This window comes from Schistocerca piceifrons, chromosome 1 (genome assembly GCF_021461385.2).
Source record: "Schistocerca piceifrons isolate TAMUIC-IGC-003096 chromosome 1, iqSchPice1.1, whole genome shotgun sequence".
NCBI lineage: Eukaryota > Metazoa > Arthropoda > Insecta > Orthoptera > Acrididae > Schistocerca > Schistocerca piceifrons.
Genome location: NC_060138.1, coordinates 548,674,370 through 548,692,302, shown reverse-complemented (window position 1 = coordinate 548,692,302; position 17,933 = coordinate 548,674,370). Strand labels below are relative to the sequence as shown.

The window sequence follows — 17,933 nt, the reverse complement described above, 5'->3', positions numbered from 1 at the left end:
CCATCTGGAGCAATGTTCCAAAATGTTTGGTGACAGGCTTATTAAAAACACAGAAAAGTTAACATAGTGGTTTTAATGCTTCAGGTCTTCTTCATAGTCTTTCCACACATGAGTGGAATGCACAGAATGTTCATAGAACCATATTGCTACATTATAATTTGTGATACAATGATATTGACACAAGAAAGTTGCACATCTACTACTTAACACTGACTCCTCACAACTGACTGGTTTAATTCACATCTCTTGCATACAGTTGTTAGTTCCAGATTCCACTACAGTTACTGTGCTGATGTTGCTTGAATGCCAGGATTAAAATCGGTCTAAGAACTTTTTGCATGGATGGTTTATATGAGGAGAAATTTATAGCCAATGCTAATCAAAGTGAAAACAGTGGCATGTTCAAAGAAAAGCTTAGGCTCATGCTATGGAAACTTCTCTGCAAGTCAGCAAGAGAACTACTTTTTTTTTTTTTTTTTACTTTTTCACCTCACTGTCTTTCTAGTGTTTTTTTTCTTTTTTTTTTTTACAACAGAATAAATAATTGTTTAAAATTTTGATGCCAATAACGTTACCTCTTTTTCATGGCTTGGCATGATAGATGCATGTCACATCTGTATTATGTCAAATCATGGTTTTTGAGAAGTATTTGAAAACTGTTAATCATCACCTCCTTAAAATAATATTGTCTATGATATGTTTACAATTTGTGTTTCCATTTGCAAAGAGCTTCAAATTTTTATACATTCATGAATAATTGCAGTAGAGAAAGGTTCTGTGTTGAAGAGAAAGCACAACTAGCAGAACAGTTCAGCACATCCTGTGAGTGGAAGTTTCCAAATCTCATTCTGGCTGTTGTACTAATGGTGGACTGTAGACTGGACAAGAAACGTGATATTAGTGCATTTTTTGTGAGTATTTAATGTATGCAATACTCCTCTCTAAGGTTATAGAGGCTTTGGACTTCTGAGATCCCGCCGCCCAGGAGTGTATTGTTAGTATCTTCATTTAGGATAATCCACTACTGAGGACAGTAAAATCTTGGTATCTGTGGTTACCACTGATTGTTGCAGATTGAATCATGAGATATGTAGGCCATAGCAGAGCAAATGTTTTACTAATTTATGGACAGGCAACAACAAATAATATTTCCAATCAGAACCCCATCCTTGCTGTGAGATGAAGAAGCTTCCACACAATATGTGCACTACTGCTCACTGCAAGTCACAGGACACATACTCCTAAGGCATGGAAAAGAGCCACCTGGACTGATTAGTTGCAATAGACTTCAGGATATTGCAATGGTAGTTCAGAATTTAAGTACATTAAAAGCCAAATGTGGCATAGCATAGCTTCCTAGCAAAGTGCTATTCAAGCAGGAACTGTTATTGTACTTTTGTGAGGGGTGTTTACATGGATTTAATAGCAACTTTTATATGTCTACCAGTGCTTCTCACTGACAGATGATACTAGACTTGCTGTCTGATCATCAGCATCTGTTTATTCACATACAGGCACATCCTATCACTACTGAATTGTAATCACATAAAAAATGATCTGAGAAACACACCATGGATTTAAGGATGCTCGTTTGGTCTCAGGTCACTTCATCTCAATTGTATTGAGCATTTATTGAAAAACTGAAATAGAGGTTCCCACCTTGGCTCCAGAGCTCTGACCAGTTTCTGTGAATAGTGGCTGGCAATTAAGAGGTCATGTATCAGAATTTCTTCTCAGTGGTTTCATTGTCTCCTAGAGTCCACACCAAGTGTGCCTCCCCTGTCATGATTTGGAAGGGGGTGCTGCATTCAACAAGATAGAAAATTTTATTTCAGCTGCTCTTAAGTGTGTATAACTTCATTAATAGAATTCCTTTCAATGCATCTTAAAATTATTTTAAATGTACACTGTTTTCATCGTAATTAATCTTTCAAGTATTGCAAAATGATAAAATTACCAAACATTTATTCAGGGCATAAATATTATGCTGAATAAACTTTCCATGTATAAATATTCACAGCTGAATGTTATTTGAGTGGACCTACAGATGAATAATTAATAAATCTAGCACTTTTCCTCTTCTCTAACATATTTTCCTCATTCTACACCTTATTCAGTACCTCAATTTTTGTTGTCCTCCATTAAATCTCACTACTAATATGCAGGTCTTCTTGTACTCATACACTTAAAATTCATTGCCATTTATCTACTACTTCTTTTGCTGTAACTATTCATTTTACTTCAGCCATGGCACACAGGATTTTTACCTATGCTTACTGCCTCCTGTTAATGCATGGCATGCTTTCAGTTTCTGCACTGTAACACTTTAACAACATTAGGCAATCTTCTTTTGCTTCAGATGCAGCTATATTCTGCTCAGCCCCTATTGTAATGGGAAGGGAATGGGAGTGATATCGGGATGGACCAGGATGATGTGTAGGTTGTGTACTTCGTTCTTAAACTGGATAATGAGACAGAAATTACATCCGTGTTAAATTACATCTTCCTTCTTTGCCTGACTGAAACATCCAGACATTACACACTTGCCATTTTGGAGCTTATTCTATGTACAATGCCCCAAAATATTATTATAGGGATACAGACACTCTGCAGCAGTGTGTGTGTGTGTGTGTGTGTGTGTGTGTGTGTGTGTGTGTGTGTGTGTGTGCGTGCGTGTGCGTGTGTGTGCGTGTGTGTGTGTGTGTGTGTGTGTGTGTGTGTGTGTGCGCTGATGTGAAACTTCCTTGCAGATTAACACTGTGTGCTGGACCAAGTTTCAAACTCAAGACCTTTGCCTTTTGGTAGCAAGTGCTCTACTGACTGAACTACCCAAGCATGACTCAACCTGTCCTCACAGCTCTACTTCAACCAGTACTTTGTCTCCTACCTTCCAAAGTTCACAGAAGCTCTCATGCCAAATTAGCAAGACAAGCATTCTCGGAAATACAGGGTGTTTGAAAAAGAACTCCCTAGTTTTAATGTGTCCTAGGATCTGTAAAAAGTGACACACACTGTTCTAGTTTGTGGTGTTTGATTCATCAACTCTCCAGGTTTGGCTCCCCTGCAGCTGGCAGTTCTGCTTGACCTTGAGACAGCATCAGTACTGTTGTATTCCTCTGTTCCCTCAGCTCAGTCCAAGTGTGTGTTCAGTGCAGTGCAAAGCAACTCAACAACAATGTCTGCTCCACCAATCAGTGGAACAGTTAATCATCATAACTGCAAAATTGGGGGGGGGGGGGGGGGGGGGGGTGGCTGAGCATCCCAATAAAGTTATTCAGCATCAATGTGGGACTCTCCCGAAGTTAATGTCTGGTGCGGTTTGATGGAAGATCGCGTGATTGCTCCTTTCACCTTTGTAGAAAAAACAATAAACAGGGACGTTTACTGTGAGATGTTAACAGAGTACATCTTTCCCCAAATGGATGACATTGAGACAGAAAAGGGGCATGTTTTTGTCCAATAAGATGGCGCCCGACCTCATTATAGTAACCATGTGCGTGCGGCTCTTGACACTCACTTTCCAGGAAGGTGGATAGGCAGGGCAGGCCCTATAACTTGGCTGCCATGAAGCCCCGACTTAACCCCACTGGCCTTTTTCTTTTGGGGCCACATGAAAAATGTTGTGTGTAGTGAAAAGATCAGAGATATCAATCATTTATGGGAAATAATTGTCATGGCATTCCAGACAGTTACACCTGAAATGTTGGTGAATACATAGGGAGAAGTAGAATATTGTCTTGACATGTGCAGGGCAACAAATGGATCCCATGTTGATGTCTACTAACATTAAACAAAACTTGAAGGAATTCTCTTTCATGATATTACTCACTGATGTAATTTTTCATTACATTGAATTTATACTTAAAAGTAGGGAGTTCTTTTTCAAACATGCTGTATTACCTTTCGTTGGATACCCCATATTAATGAGCAATCACCCATACTATGCAAACAGATGTAAACTATGTGACAGAGGAAATCTGTATTCATTATACACTCCTGGAAATTGAAATAAGATCACCGTGAATTCATTGTCCCAGGAAGGAGAAACTTTATTGACACATTCCTGGGGTCAGATACATCACATGATCACACTGACAGAACCACAGGCACATAGACACAGGCAATAGAGCATGCACAATGTCGGCACTAGTACAGTGTATATCCACCTTTTGCAGCAATGCAGGCTGCTATTCTCCCATGGAGACGATCATAGAGATGCTGGATGTAGTCCTGTGGAACGGCTTGCCATGCCATTTCCACCTGGCGCCTCAGTTGGACCAGCGTTCGTGCTGGACGTGCAGACCGCGTGAGACGACACTTCACCCAGTCCCAAACATGCTCAATGGGGGACAGATCCGGAGATCTTGCTGGCCAGGGTAGTTGACTTACACCTTCTAGAGCATGTTGGGTGGCACGGGATACATGCGGATGTGCATTGTCCTGTTGGAACAGCAAGTTCCCTTGCCGGTCTAGGAATGGTAGAACGATGGGTTCGATGACGGTTTGGATGTACCGTGCACTATTCAGTGTCCCCTCGACGATCACCAGTGGTGTACGGCCAGTGTAGGAGATCGCTCCCCACACCATGATGCCGGGTGTTGGCCCTGTGTGCCTCGGTCGTATGCAGTCCTGATTGTGGCGCTCACCTGCATGGCGCCAAACACGCATACGACCATCATTGGCACCAAGGCAGAAGCGACTCTCATCGCTGAAGACGACACGTCTCCATTCGTCCCTCCATTCACGCCTGTCGCGACACCACTGGAGGCGGGCTGCACGATGTTGGGGCGTGAGCGGAAGACGGCCTAACGGTGTGCGGGACCGTAGCCCAGCTTCATGGAGATGGTTGCGAATGGTCCTCGCCGATACCCCAGGAGCAACAGTGTCCCTAATTTGCTGGGAAGTGGCGGTGCGGTCCCCTACGGCACTGCGTAGGATCCTACGGTCTTGGCGTGCATCCGTGCGTCGCTGCGGTCCGGTCCCAGGTCGACGGGCACGTGCACCTTCCGCCGACCACTGGCGACAACATCGATGTACTGTGGAGACCTCACGCCCCACGTGTTGAGCAATTCGGCGGTACGTCCACCCGGCCTCCCGCATGCCCACTATACGCCCTCGCTCAAAGTCCGTCAACTGCACATACGGTTCACGTCCACGCTGTCGCGGCATGCTACCAGTGTTAAAGACTGCGATGGAGCTCCGTATGCCACGGCAAACTGGCTGACACTGACGGCGGCGGTGCACAAATGCTGCACAGCTAGCGCCATTCGACGGCCAACACCGCGGTTCCTGGTGTGTCCACTGTGCCGTGCGTGTGATCATTGCTTGTACAGCCCTCTCGCAGTGTCCGGAGCAAGTATGGTGGGTCTGAAACACCGGTGTCAATGTGTTCTTTTTTCCATTTCCAGGAGTGTATTTAGATTTTTTCTTATTTCAGTTGCAAGTGGCATTTACGGTAAATAACTGCTCATATACCATTGTTTACACAATAACTAATATAATATTATATTCACATGGGAGTGGTATGTAGGAAAATAAAAAGTGTATTCTTGGATGTTGAAATTAAAACTGCTTCCTGAAGTTTTCTAGGTATTTTTGTAAGACTCCAGTCATCCACTTGATCTGATTTTTCAGTATCCTAATGAAGTGTATTACAGACAAAAAGGAGACTGCTTACAAAAACTTCATCCTGCTGAATGTTTGATGCAGTTTATCAGTCTTGCAAATTTGCAAGCTTGGTTACCAGAAGATATCAAGAAGATTCAGAGAAAAGCTGCATCTTTAATCTGCATGAAAGTGTACACCATATATTCTGGTAAGAGAGTTATTTGACAGATGCCACAGGCTCTACATCACTCTTCATATTCTGGAAATGAGTATTCCAATATGAACCAAGAAATATTATTTTATTCCACATATTCTTGGATGTCTCTTAACATACATGATAGTAAACTCCCTGGATCATAACAAGAAACTTATTTAATGTAAGTTGTATAATTCCACAGTGCCATACACAAGGCTTTTATGTCATTTTGACCTGAGTAATACCAAAGGAAATTTAGAAAGAAGAGCCTTTCCTTGCACTGTTACTGATATGCTGTTCACATTTTTTGCAATACATTACTATATGTCATTAATATTTTCTTTATTTATTTTGGAAGGAGGTGGCCAGAGAGAGGCCAAGTGACAGTGGGGAAGTTGTCACCACAATGGGTGCAGGGGCACATGAAGAATGCAGATTGAGGGGATGGCCCAGAGTGGAGGGGAGAGCCATATGGAGCTCAATAACTACTGAACAGAGGGAGACAGAGGGCAGTGGGAAGGGCATAGCCACAGTGTGTGCAGGAGCATTGAAAGAATCTACACCAGAGAGGAGGATGTGTGTTACCCAAAAACAGAGACATGTAGTGATGTGCTGTCCTCAAGAGAAACAGGTCAACCATGGCTGCATCGGCTGAAAGCAGTGGTTAGTATTGGCACAGCAGTTAGTATTGGCAGGCAGTGTCGGGCTCAACCATGAGAGGACAACATCATATTTGACTGAAATGGAGCTAAGGGATGACACTAAGACTTGGACTGCATACCGGGCAGTTGTGAAGGTGTAGCATCACCCTGGAAAAGGAGGCTGGCCATGGCTGCACCAAGATGAAGGTGTAGAAAATAAGCAGCATCTGATGCTGCCTGGAAAGGGCTGCAGCTGGGTGGCAGTGGAGTCATGGTGCTGGGTGGAGAGGGCCCACCATGGCTGCGGCATCGTGGGCATAGCATTAGGTGTGATGGGAGTGAATACAAGTAGACACCCAAGTGCCAAAAGCCATGGTGTGCCACTCTCTTGAGGGAGGTGAGCCATGGTTGCATCCTTGTGGAAGAAACACAGGAGGATGGAAGCAGTGTTGGAGTCACAGCTAGAGGAGGCAGAGACTGGGCGGTACAGCAAGATCAGGGGGATGTTGGAGGTGCCAGATGATGTATCCTGGGCTGTGCTGCTCCAATGAGGAAGACCACCCATGACTGCATCTTTGTGGTGAAGGCATGAAATGGCTGGGTATCATTGGGTGTGGCTGAAGGAAGAAGACATTTTGGCCAGACAGGATAACAATGCCAGATGATGGCAAGAGCTGGAACATGTGGACTTGACCCTTGTCACCAACAGCTTTCCAGGTGATGTCGACCACATGGGAAGGGTCGACCATGGCTGTGGTGTGCAGATCAGCATCGGGCTCAGCTGAAAGTGGGTGGCAAGTGAGCACTGGATGAGATGAGTTATAGTATGTACAAACAGTAGCCTTATCACTAGCTTGAAACCAGGCAGGGCCACTCTTGAGAGTAGGGCCAGCCATGGCTACTGAAGCATCAGGCACGACCAGAGCAGGGTGGAGAGTGGGTGACAGAAAAGACCAGGAACTGGAACCAGCACAAGCACTGGAGTCTGAAGAAGTACTGATGCTAAGTCTATTGCTGTATCAGCCCTGATACATTGGCAAGTGGTACCAGCTACCTGTGATGAACTGTCTCTGTTGAGCTCATTTTGCCACAAACAGGTACACCAGTGATGAACCATCACATGTGACACGGTTTTGCCACAAGCAGTGCCCTCCAGAACACAATGGGAATAGCAAACAACCACATGGTTATGCATGTCTATGCTGTAAACAAAAATGCAAAATATGTACACACAGAGTGAAGTCATCACTCATGTGAAATAGTAACCAACGTGAACATTAAACCAATGTTTCCTGTTATTAGATGAGAGTGTAATAGAAAATGTGTTTCTATCCTCATCACCCCTCTTAAGACCCATTATGCGTGATGTACACTTTAGTGAATGATGATTCCCAGGCTGAAATTAAGAACACTTCATTCATGGCACAAGTTCACAACAAATTCAATTTCAAATAACAATTGAAATATCATCCATGTTCACTTGAGAATAATAAAAACTAAGTCCACTTGCCTAATATCAGTTCCATGGGAAGTCTCATCATGAATGGCTGTTGGAGTGACGACTGTGGGGCCACACTGTGTGGTGTACCATGGAGCAGTACAGAGATGGTGTAGTGTTCAATGGAGCATCCTGGCTGGTGTTGGAAAGTTCCGATTGATGGGCTACAAACTGTAGCTGGTGTCTGGACAGGAGCTGAGTAAGTAGCTGAATGCTGCCTGCTGCAGGTTTTGCTCTGCCTTAATATCCGGCAGGTGGAAGTATGTGTGCAACCAAGTGATGTGCGAATGAAATTTCCCTTAATAACAGTGCCACCAGTTTCCTGACATTTGCACTGCTCAGAAGCATAGCTGGTGCCCCTGGTGGCAACTGTAACAGTTGGTGTATCAACAGAGTTTTTCTAAATGAGATGTCCACAGTACACGAGTCCCTTGTGATATTTGTAAATAGTCTCTGGTAGAGAGATGCCTGTGGGCCAAAAGTAGGCAAACAAATAGGGCAAAGACATTGTACTGGAGGCATAATGTAGTTGACCTGCAGCTGATATTCAACAGCAATAAGTTGTGAAAAGCTACTTTGCAAAACAGATTGGTTGAGAAACATACAGGAAAGATAAAAATTTGAGCTTATCAGAGTAATATATTTTAAGATAGAATCTGGCAGTGATATCAGAATAAACATTCCAAAATTTTTGGAATGTTTCTCTTTGTTGCGCATCAAAAGTAACAGAATTAACAATCAATATAGTGTTGATAGGCAAAGAAAATAATGCAGGAAAAGTTTTGTTATTGGTACCCATAAGTTAAGAAAGAGAGGATTATATTAGTGGACTATAAGATTTCAATTCCCAAGAGGCTAATGACCTCGTACTGCAATGAAAATGGTTGAAAATTGTAAGAGATAATGTAAAGTATTGTAAGTTTGCTGCATAAGTGGAAGAAAAGTTGAGTATGTGTAGAAAGAAGTCATAATAAAAATTATTGTGGAAACTAGTGGACATTTGACAAAGAACTAAAATATAACATTGAACAAGCTCAACGGGTGTTTCTAAATCTTACATTAAAAAGTCCTTACATGACTATAAATTGATCTGGACTTAATATGTTGGAAGTTATCACTTAGAATCCATACTTCTGGTAAAAAGTCAAATTTGGTATTGGTACTAAAGACACTTTTTGTCTTTTCAATTTGTTATAATTCATGTTGAGTGCTGTAAAGTAAATATTCTGTGTTACATTCATTCAGTGTGAAAATAAAGTGTTTTGTGTGGTTTCAAACTGAAATTACCTTTTACTTAAGGATTAAATGATAGCATAATACTCAAACTCAGAATCCATCCAAACTGGCCTTCAAAGGCCCAATGGTACAGATGGCCATATGTAGGAGCATGTGGTCAGCACACTGCTCTCCCAGCCATTGTCAGTTTCTGTGACCAGGGCTGCTACTTCTCAATCAAATAGCTCCTCAGTTCACCTCTGCTCAGCAGACCCAGGTGGTCTCCCACCCAAGTGCTAGTCAAGCCCAACAACTCCTAACTTTGGTGATCTGACGGGGACTGGTGTTACCACTGCAGAAAGGTCATTGACAATAGCATAATACTAAAACTAAAACCAAACTCTGCCTGAACAGGCCATGAAGAATCAATGGTACCAACCGGCTGCCGTGTCATTCTTTGCCCACAGGTGTCACTGAATGCAGGTATGAAGGGGCATGTGGTCAGCGCACCACTCTCCCAGCCGCATGTCGGTTTATAAGACTGGAGCTGATAATTCTCAATCAAGTAGCTCCTCAGTTTGCCTCACAAGTGCTGAGTGCACCCACTTGCTAACAGCACTTGGCAGACCAGATGGTCACCCATCCAAGTGCTAGCTGAGCCCAACAGCACTTAACTTCAGTGAACTGGCAGTAACTGGTGTTTTCACTAGAGCAAGGCCATTGGCAACAGCATAATACTAGGGTTTGTAAAATGTTAGATTCAGTTGATACCATTTAAATGCTATAAAAGTTTAGACATTAAACATAAAGAACATCAACAAAATGTAAGCTTTTAGAATGTGTGTCTGCTGTAGAGAACTTAAGACATCATGACAATGGGAACAACAAATGAGGAAATCCTTAATTTTGTCAGCAGAGACCTAGAACCACCCAGCATAATTAAGGAGAAATAGGCAGTGTATGGAGGACATGTCACGAAAATTAAATACACTGATTCCTGCAGCTAGTACCTGAAGGTAGAAGAAGAATTGAAAGAAAGAGATTGTCTTGTCTGAGAAACATTAGATGATGGATAGATATGATATTCAGTCACTTGCCACAGAAACTGAAAAGCAATGAGAAATATGACTGCAAAATCCATTAGTTGATATGCATTGCAAGAAGAAGGAGAAGAAGAATAAGTAGAAGAAGAAAAATAAAGTTGGTGAGGTGGAAAAAATAGATACATAAAAATGTGAACAAGAGACCATAAATATTTTTGAAGGTGTGAGAGGAGAGAGGGGGGGGGGGGGGGGGGTTGCAAGAAAAAGACAAAATGGTGTAAAAGGGTAGAATTTCCATAGTAATGTATCAGGATGACCAAATGTAGTGGGAAGACACCAAATGTAGTGGATGGGTGCCAGGAGATGCTGTATTAAGACTCAGCGAGAACTTTGCAGGTGATTTATTTGTTTCTACTACAGCGCCCCATTCACCTCAGTGCATGTCATAAGGTCCTGCAATGCTGAGGCCATTGCCCCAGCGACGCAGTGCAATGTGCTGTGTGTCGGCCTTGTAAGCCAGTGGAGAGCGTCGTCGTCAGGATGTCAGGAGTTGACTCAGCGGTCTGCATCCCTGCCGACTCAGCACTGCTTGGTGTGAGCCACAGATGGTCAGCTGCTGCTTTTCCTTGCCAGCATGGCTGACATCATGGCAATGTCAATGACACCTGCAATACAGCATCCAAAACTGTGGCCCTAGGCTTGGGATGTCTCCGGCACGTGTTGGGAACCGAGACGACTGTGCGCAATAGTGAGCCGAATAGTGGCTGACTGCAGACCCCACTTTGGCCTCAGAGGGTCGAACCAACAATCGGCCGTGGACTGGGATGCTGGCACACCATCTGTTGCTGCATGTAGCACGGTGGTGTGATATGCCCTCCCATCCAGGAGAGCTGCCACACTTGAATGAATCTCGTTAGAAAACCGGCACCATTTATACTCGGCTGTGTGCCCCTGTTTTGCTAATGCGCCGATGCATAACTCACTGCAATCTGGCCTGCACCTGACTGTGACTTGTGCTCAGAATATCTCACAAAAATAACTTTCCCTATCCTAAATGGTTTTGTCAGTACAGTAATAATAATAATATTTAATAATAATAAGAAGAAATAGAAAATTAGAATAAGTAAATGATTAGGGATGCAGTGGAAGCAAGCTTATACCAGTGTCGTAGAGTCCTAGTAGCATGAGGAAACATGTGAAGACCCAATGCAAAAAACAAATATTGTAGTATGGTGAAATGTATTTCCCACAACAACTAATCTTTAATCAATTCTTCATCTACATACATACTCCACAATCCACCATACGGTGCATGGCGGAGGGTACCTCATACCACAACTAGCATCTTCTCTCCCTGTTCCACTCCCAAACAGAATGAGGGAAAAATGACTGCCTATGTGCCTCTGTACGACCCCTAATCTCTCTTATCTTATCTTTGTGGTCTTTCCGCAAAATATAAGATGGCGGCAGTAAAATTGTACTGCAGTCAGCCTCAAATGCTGGTTCTCTAAATTTCCTCAGTAGCGATTCATGAAAAGAACGCCTCCTTTCCTCCAGAGGTTCCCACCCAAGTTCCTGAAGCATTTTCATAACACTTGCATGATGATCAAACCTACCAGTAACAAATCTAGCAGCCCGCCTCTGAATTGCTTCTATGTCCTCCCTCAATCCGACCTGATAGGGATACCAAACACTCGAGCAGTACTCAAGAATAAGTCATACTAGTGTCTTATAAGTGGTCTCCTTTACAGACAAACCACATCTTCCCAAAGTTCTACCAATGAACTGAAGATGACTATTCGCGTTCCCTGCAACTGCCATTTCATGCTTGTCCCACTTCATATCACTGTGCAGTGTTACACCCAAATATTTAATCGACATGACTGTGTTAAGTGCTACATACTAATGGAGTATTCAAACAATATGGTATTCTTTTTCCTATTCATCTGCATTAATTTACATTTATCTATATTTAGAGTTAGCTGCCATTTTTTACACCAATCACAAATCCTGTCCAAGTCATCTTGTATCCTCCTACAGTCACTCAACGACGACACCTTCCCGTACACCACAGCATCATCAGCAAACAGCCACACATTGCTATCCACCCTATCCAAAAGATCTTTTATGTAGATAGAAAACAACAGAGGACCTACCATTCCCTGGGGCACTCCAGGTGATACCCTCGCCTCCAATGAACACTCACCATCGAGGACAACGTATTGGGTTCCATTACTTAAGAAGTCTTCGAGCCACTCACATATTTGGGAACCAATCCCGTATGCTCACACCTTAGTTAGGAGTCTGCAGTGGGGCACCGAGTCAAACACATTCTGGAGGTCAAGGAATATGGCATCCATCTGATACCCTTCATTCATGGTTCACAAGATATCATGTGAAAAAAGGGTGAGTTGTGTTTCGCAGGAGTGATGCTTTCTAAAGCCGTGCTGATGAATGGACAGCAACTTCTCTGTCTCAAGGAAATTCATCATATTCGAACTGAGAATATGTTCGAGAATCCTGCAACAAACCGATGTTAACGATATTGGTCTGTAATTTTGAGGATCTGACCTTCTACCCTTCTTATATACAGGCGTCACCTGCGCTTTTTTCCAGTCACTCGGGACTTTACGTTGGGCAAGAGATTCACAATAAATGCAAGCTAAGTAAGGAGCCAATGCAGTAGAGTACTCTCTGTAAAACGGAACTGGAATCCCATCAGGACCTGGTGATTTATTTATTTTCAACCCATTCAGGATGTCTATCACTATGTCCTCCATACGGGAATCTGTATGAGACTCAAATGGCGGTATGTTTGTACAATCCTCCTGCGTGAAAGATTTCTCAAATGCTAAATTTAAAATTTCAGCTTTCGTTTTGCTGTCTTCTGTTGCCAGGCCAGACTGATCAGTGAGATGGAAGCCTTCAACCCACTTACCGATTTTATGTAAGACCAGAATTTCCTTGGGTTTTCAGCAAGATCTTTTGCTAAGGTATGATGGTGGTAGTGGTTGTATGCTTCGTGCATTACTCTTTTTACAGCAGCACGAATCTCTACTAACTTTTGGCTGTCCTCATTCTCCCGATCTTTCTTGTACCATGAGTGCATCTGTCTTTGCTTCCTGAGCATTCTCCGAATTGCACTGTTAAACCACGGTTGGTCTTTTCTGTCCGTAACCCACTTTTTCGGCACATACTTTTCCATTGCATGATTTACAATGTGTTTAAAATTTTCCCATAATTCTTCCACATCCATCATAGCAAAAGTAAATGAAGTCAATTCATTTACTAAGTGGGATGCTAACAACTGCTTATCTGCTATTTCTTGTAAGAATACTCTCCTAGCCTTCTTGACTGACTTTTTAACTTTTGTAACCATAGTCGTAATGACAACATCATCATCACTAATCCCTGTCTCAACACTGACACCATTGATGAGGTCTGGTCTGTTCGTGGCTACCAGATCTAAAATATTTCCATTACACGTTGGCTATCGATTTAGCTGATCAAGACAGTTTTCGGATAATGTGTTCAAAAGTAATTCACACGACGGCTTCTCTGTACCACCTGTAATGAATCCATACCCAGTTTATACTAGGTAGGTTGAAGTTGCCTCCGACTAATATAGCATGATCTGGGTACTTATGCGGCACAGAGTGTAGACTCCCTTTGAATGATTCTAAAACTGTCATGGTGGAACCTGGTGGCCGGTAATAACACCTAACAATTAACTTTATTTCTCCTAGCCCTGTTAAATGTGTCCAAATAGCTTCACAATCACACTCTACTTTGACCTCAGTAGACAAAATATTTTTGTCAACTGCTATGAAGACACCACCTCCTACGGTGTCTAATCTGTCTTTCCGATACACGTTCCAACCCTCAATAAATATTTCAGAACTTCCTATCTCAGGGTTCAGCCAGGTCTCAGTCCTGAGAATAATTTGCATGCCACACCCTTCCTGGAGGGCAGTACATTCAGGAATTTTATTCCAAACACTCTGAAAATTTACTGCTAGTATCTTGATAGCTGAAGTGTCTTTACACTGAATGCATCCTGATTTCCCTGCCTGCACAGCGACTGGTGAGTGTTCATCAGGACACCTCGCACTACTGCCTAGCCTAAAAAAAACCCATGTGCACGCCACAAGTACTCTGCTACCCGAGTAGCCACTTCCTTTGTTAATTATGTTGCTCTAAAGCTTCATTATTGTAGCACTTGCCCACGAAAGGCAAAGGTCCTGAGTTCAAGTCTCAGTCTGGCACACAGTTTTAATCTGCCAGGAAGTTTCACAGCAGCCATGTTGTTTATCAACCATGCTGCAACTACTGTACAATATTCCACATGGGCATGACAAGTAACCAACTGCCCACTTGCATAAACAACCACTGCCAAACTGTGACAAACCTAGGCTTATTACATTTCTTTGGATGCTAGTCAGGACATATTACGATTTTTTTTTTTTTTTTTTTTTTTTTTTGATCCAGCCAAGGAAACACTTTTTAAACAACTTAAAAGTCCTAAAGTTCAATGAAACATTAAACTTCATGTATTCATTTGTATTTTTCACTAGTTTTAACAATAACTACCTTAGTTTATTTCACCCAGTATCATCCTGATTTTGGTTCTAGCTGATGAAAATTTTGGGTCACATAACTTTTTAACCAGTTTGGAGGTGCACTCTGATCTGAAACTGAGCTCATGTGTAGCAGTGTGGTATGAAAATGCAGAGCTTTAGAAGCACAATCCAGATCACTGTTACTGCCATTTTTCACTTTAAAATATCTCTTATATTTAACAAAGGCAGTAGCATTAATACCATTTCTATGTTTATCTGTTTTTGTGTGGTCTTTAACAACACCCTTTCCTTTATGAGTAACAGGAAATTCTCCAACACATGGTGTGCAGTAAACACTTTTATTGTTACTATCATTACTCAGCTACAACATTTTTTATTCCTATTGCAGGTTAACATTAAACACACACTTTTATTTTACTATTGCTAAATGATAAGACAAGAAACCAATAGAGATAAAATGAGCAAAAATGTGTAAATGATTTACTTCACACACAAAAACAAAATAAATCCACAGCCCCTGCTGTGCTGCCAAATGATGAAGTGAAAAGCTGTTCTGAACCTCCCCATGACATCAGTGGTTGCCCTCACATCAACTGAGAGGGGTACAGCCATAAAAGAATGTTTAAAAATGTGAACTCTAACATATAGGTCTAAAGCTTTAAAAAAAAGTCCACATCAGACAAAAAATTCTCAAACTCTAACCATTTTTATAGCCACAGACAGCACTAAAAAACCAGAACTGTCTGAGCTAATACTGGATGTATGGTAAGCCTAGAAAATCATAAACTTGAGCACTAAGTAGCTGAACATGCTGCACACAAAAACACAAATGACTTCAACAGCTGCTTCACTACATGGGTCACTAGGATGATCCCTTCCAGCAAAAGTTTCTCTGAACTGTGCAGTTGGGAATTGTACCTCCAGTATATCCCACATGCTTGCAATCCTACAGGCCTAAACTTCCACCAACTTGTTTCCCACTGTCTCACTCCACCTTTTCTTTTCTCTCGTCTGTTCACACCACTCCTTTGCTATCCAGATCATATACTGCATTGTCCCACCACCACTCGTCCTCCTCCCCATCCCCCTTGTGGGCTCTCTCTGTCTGTCTGTCTGTCTGTCTCTCTCTCTCTCTTTTCACCCCTCTCCTTTACTCTCTCCCCTTCCTGTCTCCCTCTTAATCACAACCTTGTTAAATAAATCGTGATCAAGACTGTTTTTAATAGTAATTATTTACAAGACATTGATCATTGCTGTTCCCGTAATGCATTCAAAAGTAGCTCCTGCAATTACTAAATGATCACATGATGTAATTTGTTATTGTTGGATGGGCCTTCACTGTATCTTCTATTTACCCAACCTGGTGAGGTTCCCACCCAGGTGAACAGCACATAAGAACCAACAAAAGAGTCCTCCATAAACCACTTATATCATAGATGAGCTAGTTTTCTTATTTGAGGGCCTTACATTGAATCTCAGTCTTGGATGTGTATTACCTTACTGTTATTTCTTTGTGGCCATTTCACTTTAGGTCACTCCAGATGGTTATTACAGGTATGTTATTATTCTGTTTCCAGCAATTTTTTGTGAGCAGTGTTATTAAACTGTACTGGAGCTCTTTGCCTATTTGTGCACAATATGTTGCATTTATTTACATTTAGTGTCACCTTCCAGTTCCTTCACCAATCATTGATTGACTGTAATGTCTTCTGGCAATTATTTGCAGTATTTTGCCACTGAAAACTTCTTGTAGACAACTACCTTATCTAGAAACAGTCTCATACAGCTTCAGATTTTGTCAGATTGCTTATATACGTCTGGGACAGTAATGCCCCTGTAAAACTCCGTTGGGGTACCCTCAGAATTGTGTTCTTTTGTATTTCTCATTGGTCCTTTTTAATAATTCTTATACAGTAAGTACATTGAGATATTACACTGATCAAATCTTGTGCCATACCAGACAAACTCTAAACAAACAAAAGTAATCACATTTTCTTGAATATAACAGTCTTTACAAAATATTGCTAAAAAGAGTGACATATTATATCATTTTCATCATAGCAAACCATAGCAGCAATGCAACTGTTCAGTTAGCTACATTTACACATGGTCCAACAAATTCAGCTACAGTTTTATACTTTAAAAAATCTGTTCAAATTTCTCACTATCATTATATTACTACAATAACAATGTACAGGTTTATGTCTTTAAACTGATTGATAATCAGCTATAACGCAATAACATTTCTGAAGTAGGCAGGCATGAACATCTGTTTTCATTGCTGAAATATCTCTGATTATTTTGATGTCAGTAGGTAGTTTGTTGTATAACTCTCTTCCTGACAGCATGGTCCATTTTGTTTTGATATTATTTTTGAATACTATGTTTTGCGATTGAATACCCTCATTTGTAACTTCAAATTTGTTATCATTATCTGAGATTTTCCTAATGAAATTTATTACTTGCAAAACATAGAGACAAGACAAGGGAAGGGCTGGCAGTTTTTTCAAATAAAGGTTTGCTAGAGATTATGGGAGTTACACTTTTGATGGATCATAAAATTCTCTTTTGGGCTGTGAAACAACCTTTGCTAGCACTCAACTTTCTCCAGAAGATTATCCATATCACAGCAGATATTCTGTTTCAGCAATATATATGTTGTATTTGGACCCATCTCAGATCTTTCTGAATTAGTACTCCAAGAAACTTTGTGGCATTTCTTGTGAACATATGCTTATTCTGTACTATGTTGAGATTCATAGTAACTCTTCTATGTATTTGTTAGAATGTTTCCAGAAAACCAGTTTGTGAGATTCATGTTTTGATTTCATTCCATAACTCCCGTTCGGTTGTTCCTTTTAGTAGCACATTTGCTTTGTTTGAGAATTTAATGTATTTGTGATGTGGGCTGGTTGGTTGCATGACATTTACATTAAGCAGAAACAAAACTGGTCTCATCATGGAGCCTTGTGATGCACCATAATTGAACAAAGTTTTCCTGAGTAATAGGATTTTATGTTATTCCCTTATTGGAATGCAAGTACAACTATTTGTTCCCTATTTTGTACGTAAGATTTTAAGCGCTTACAGGCTGGTCCCCAAATACCCAAACACTCTTGTTTTGTAACATTCCTGCACACTGCCACAAGTAGC

At 41.5% G+C, this 17,933-nt stretch overlaps 1 protein-coding gene across 1 annotated transcript in view; it reads left to right on the top strand.

The window, feature by feature from the left end:
* Positions 1-17,933, top strand: part of LOC124749001 (sodium channel protein Nach-like) — a 126,069-nt gene that overhangs the window by 57,151 nt on the left and 50,985 nt on the right. The window lies entirely within an intron of this gene.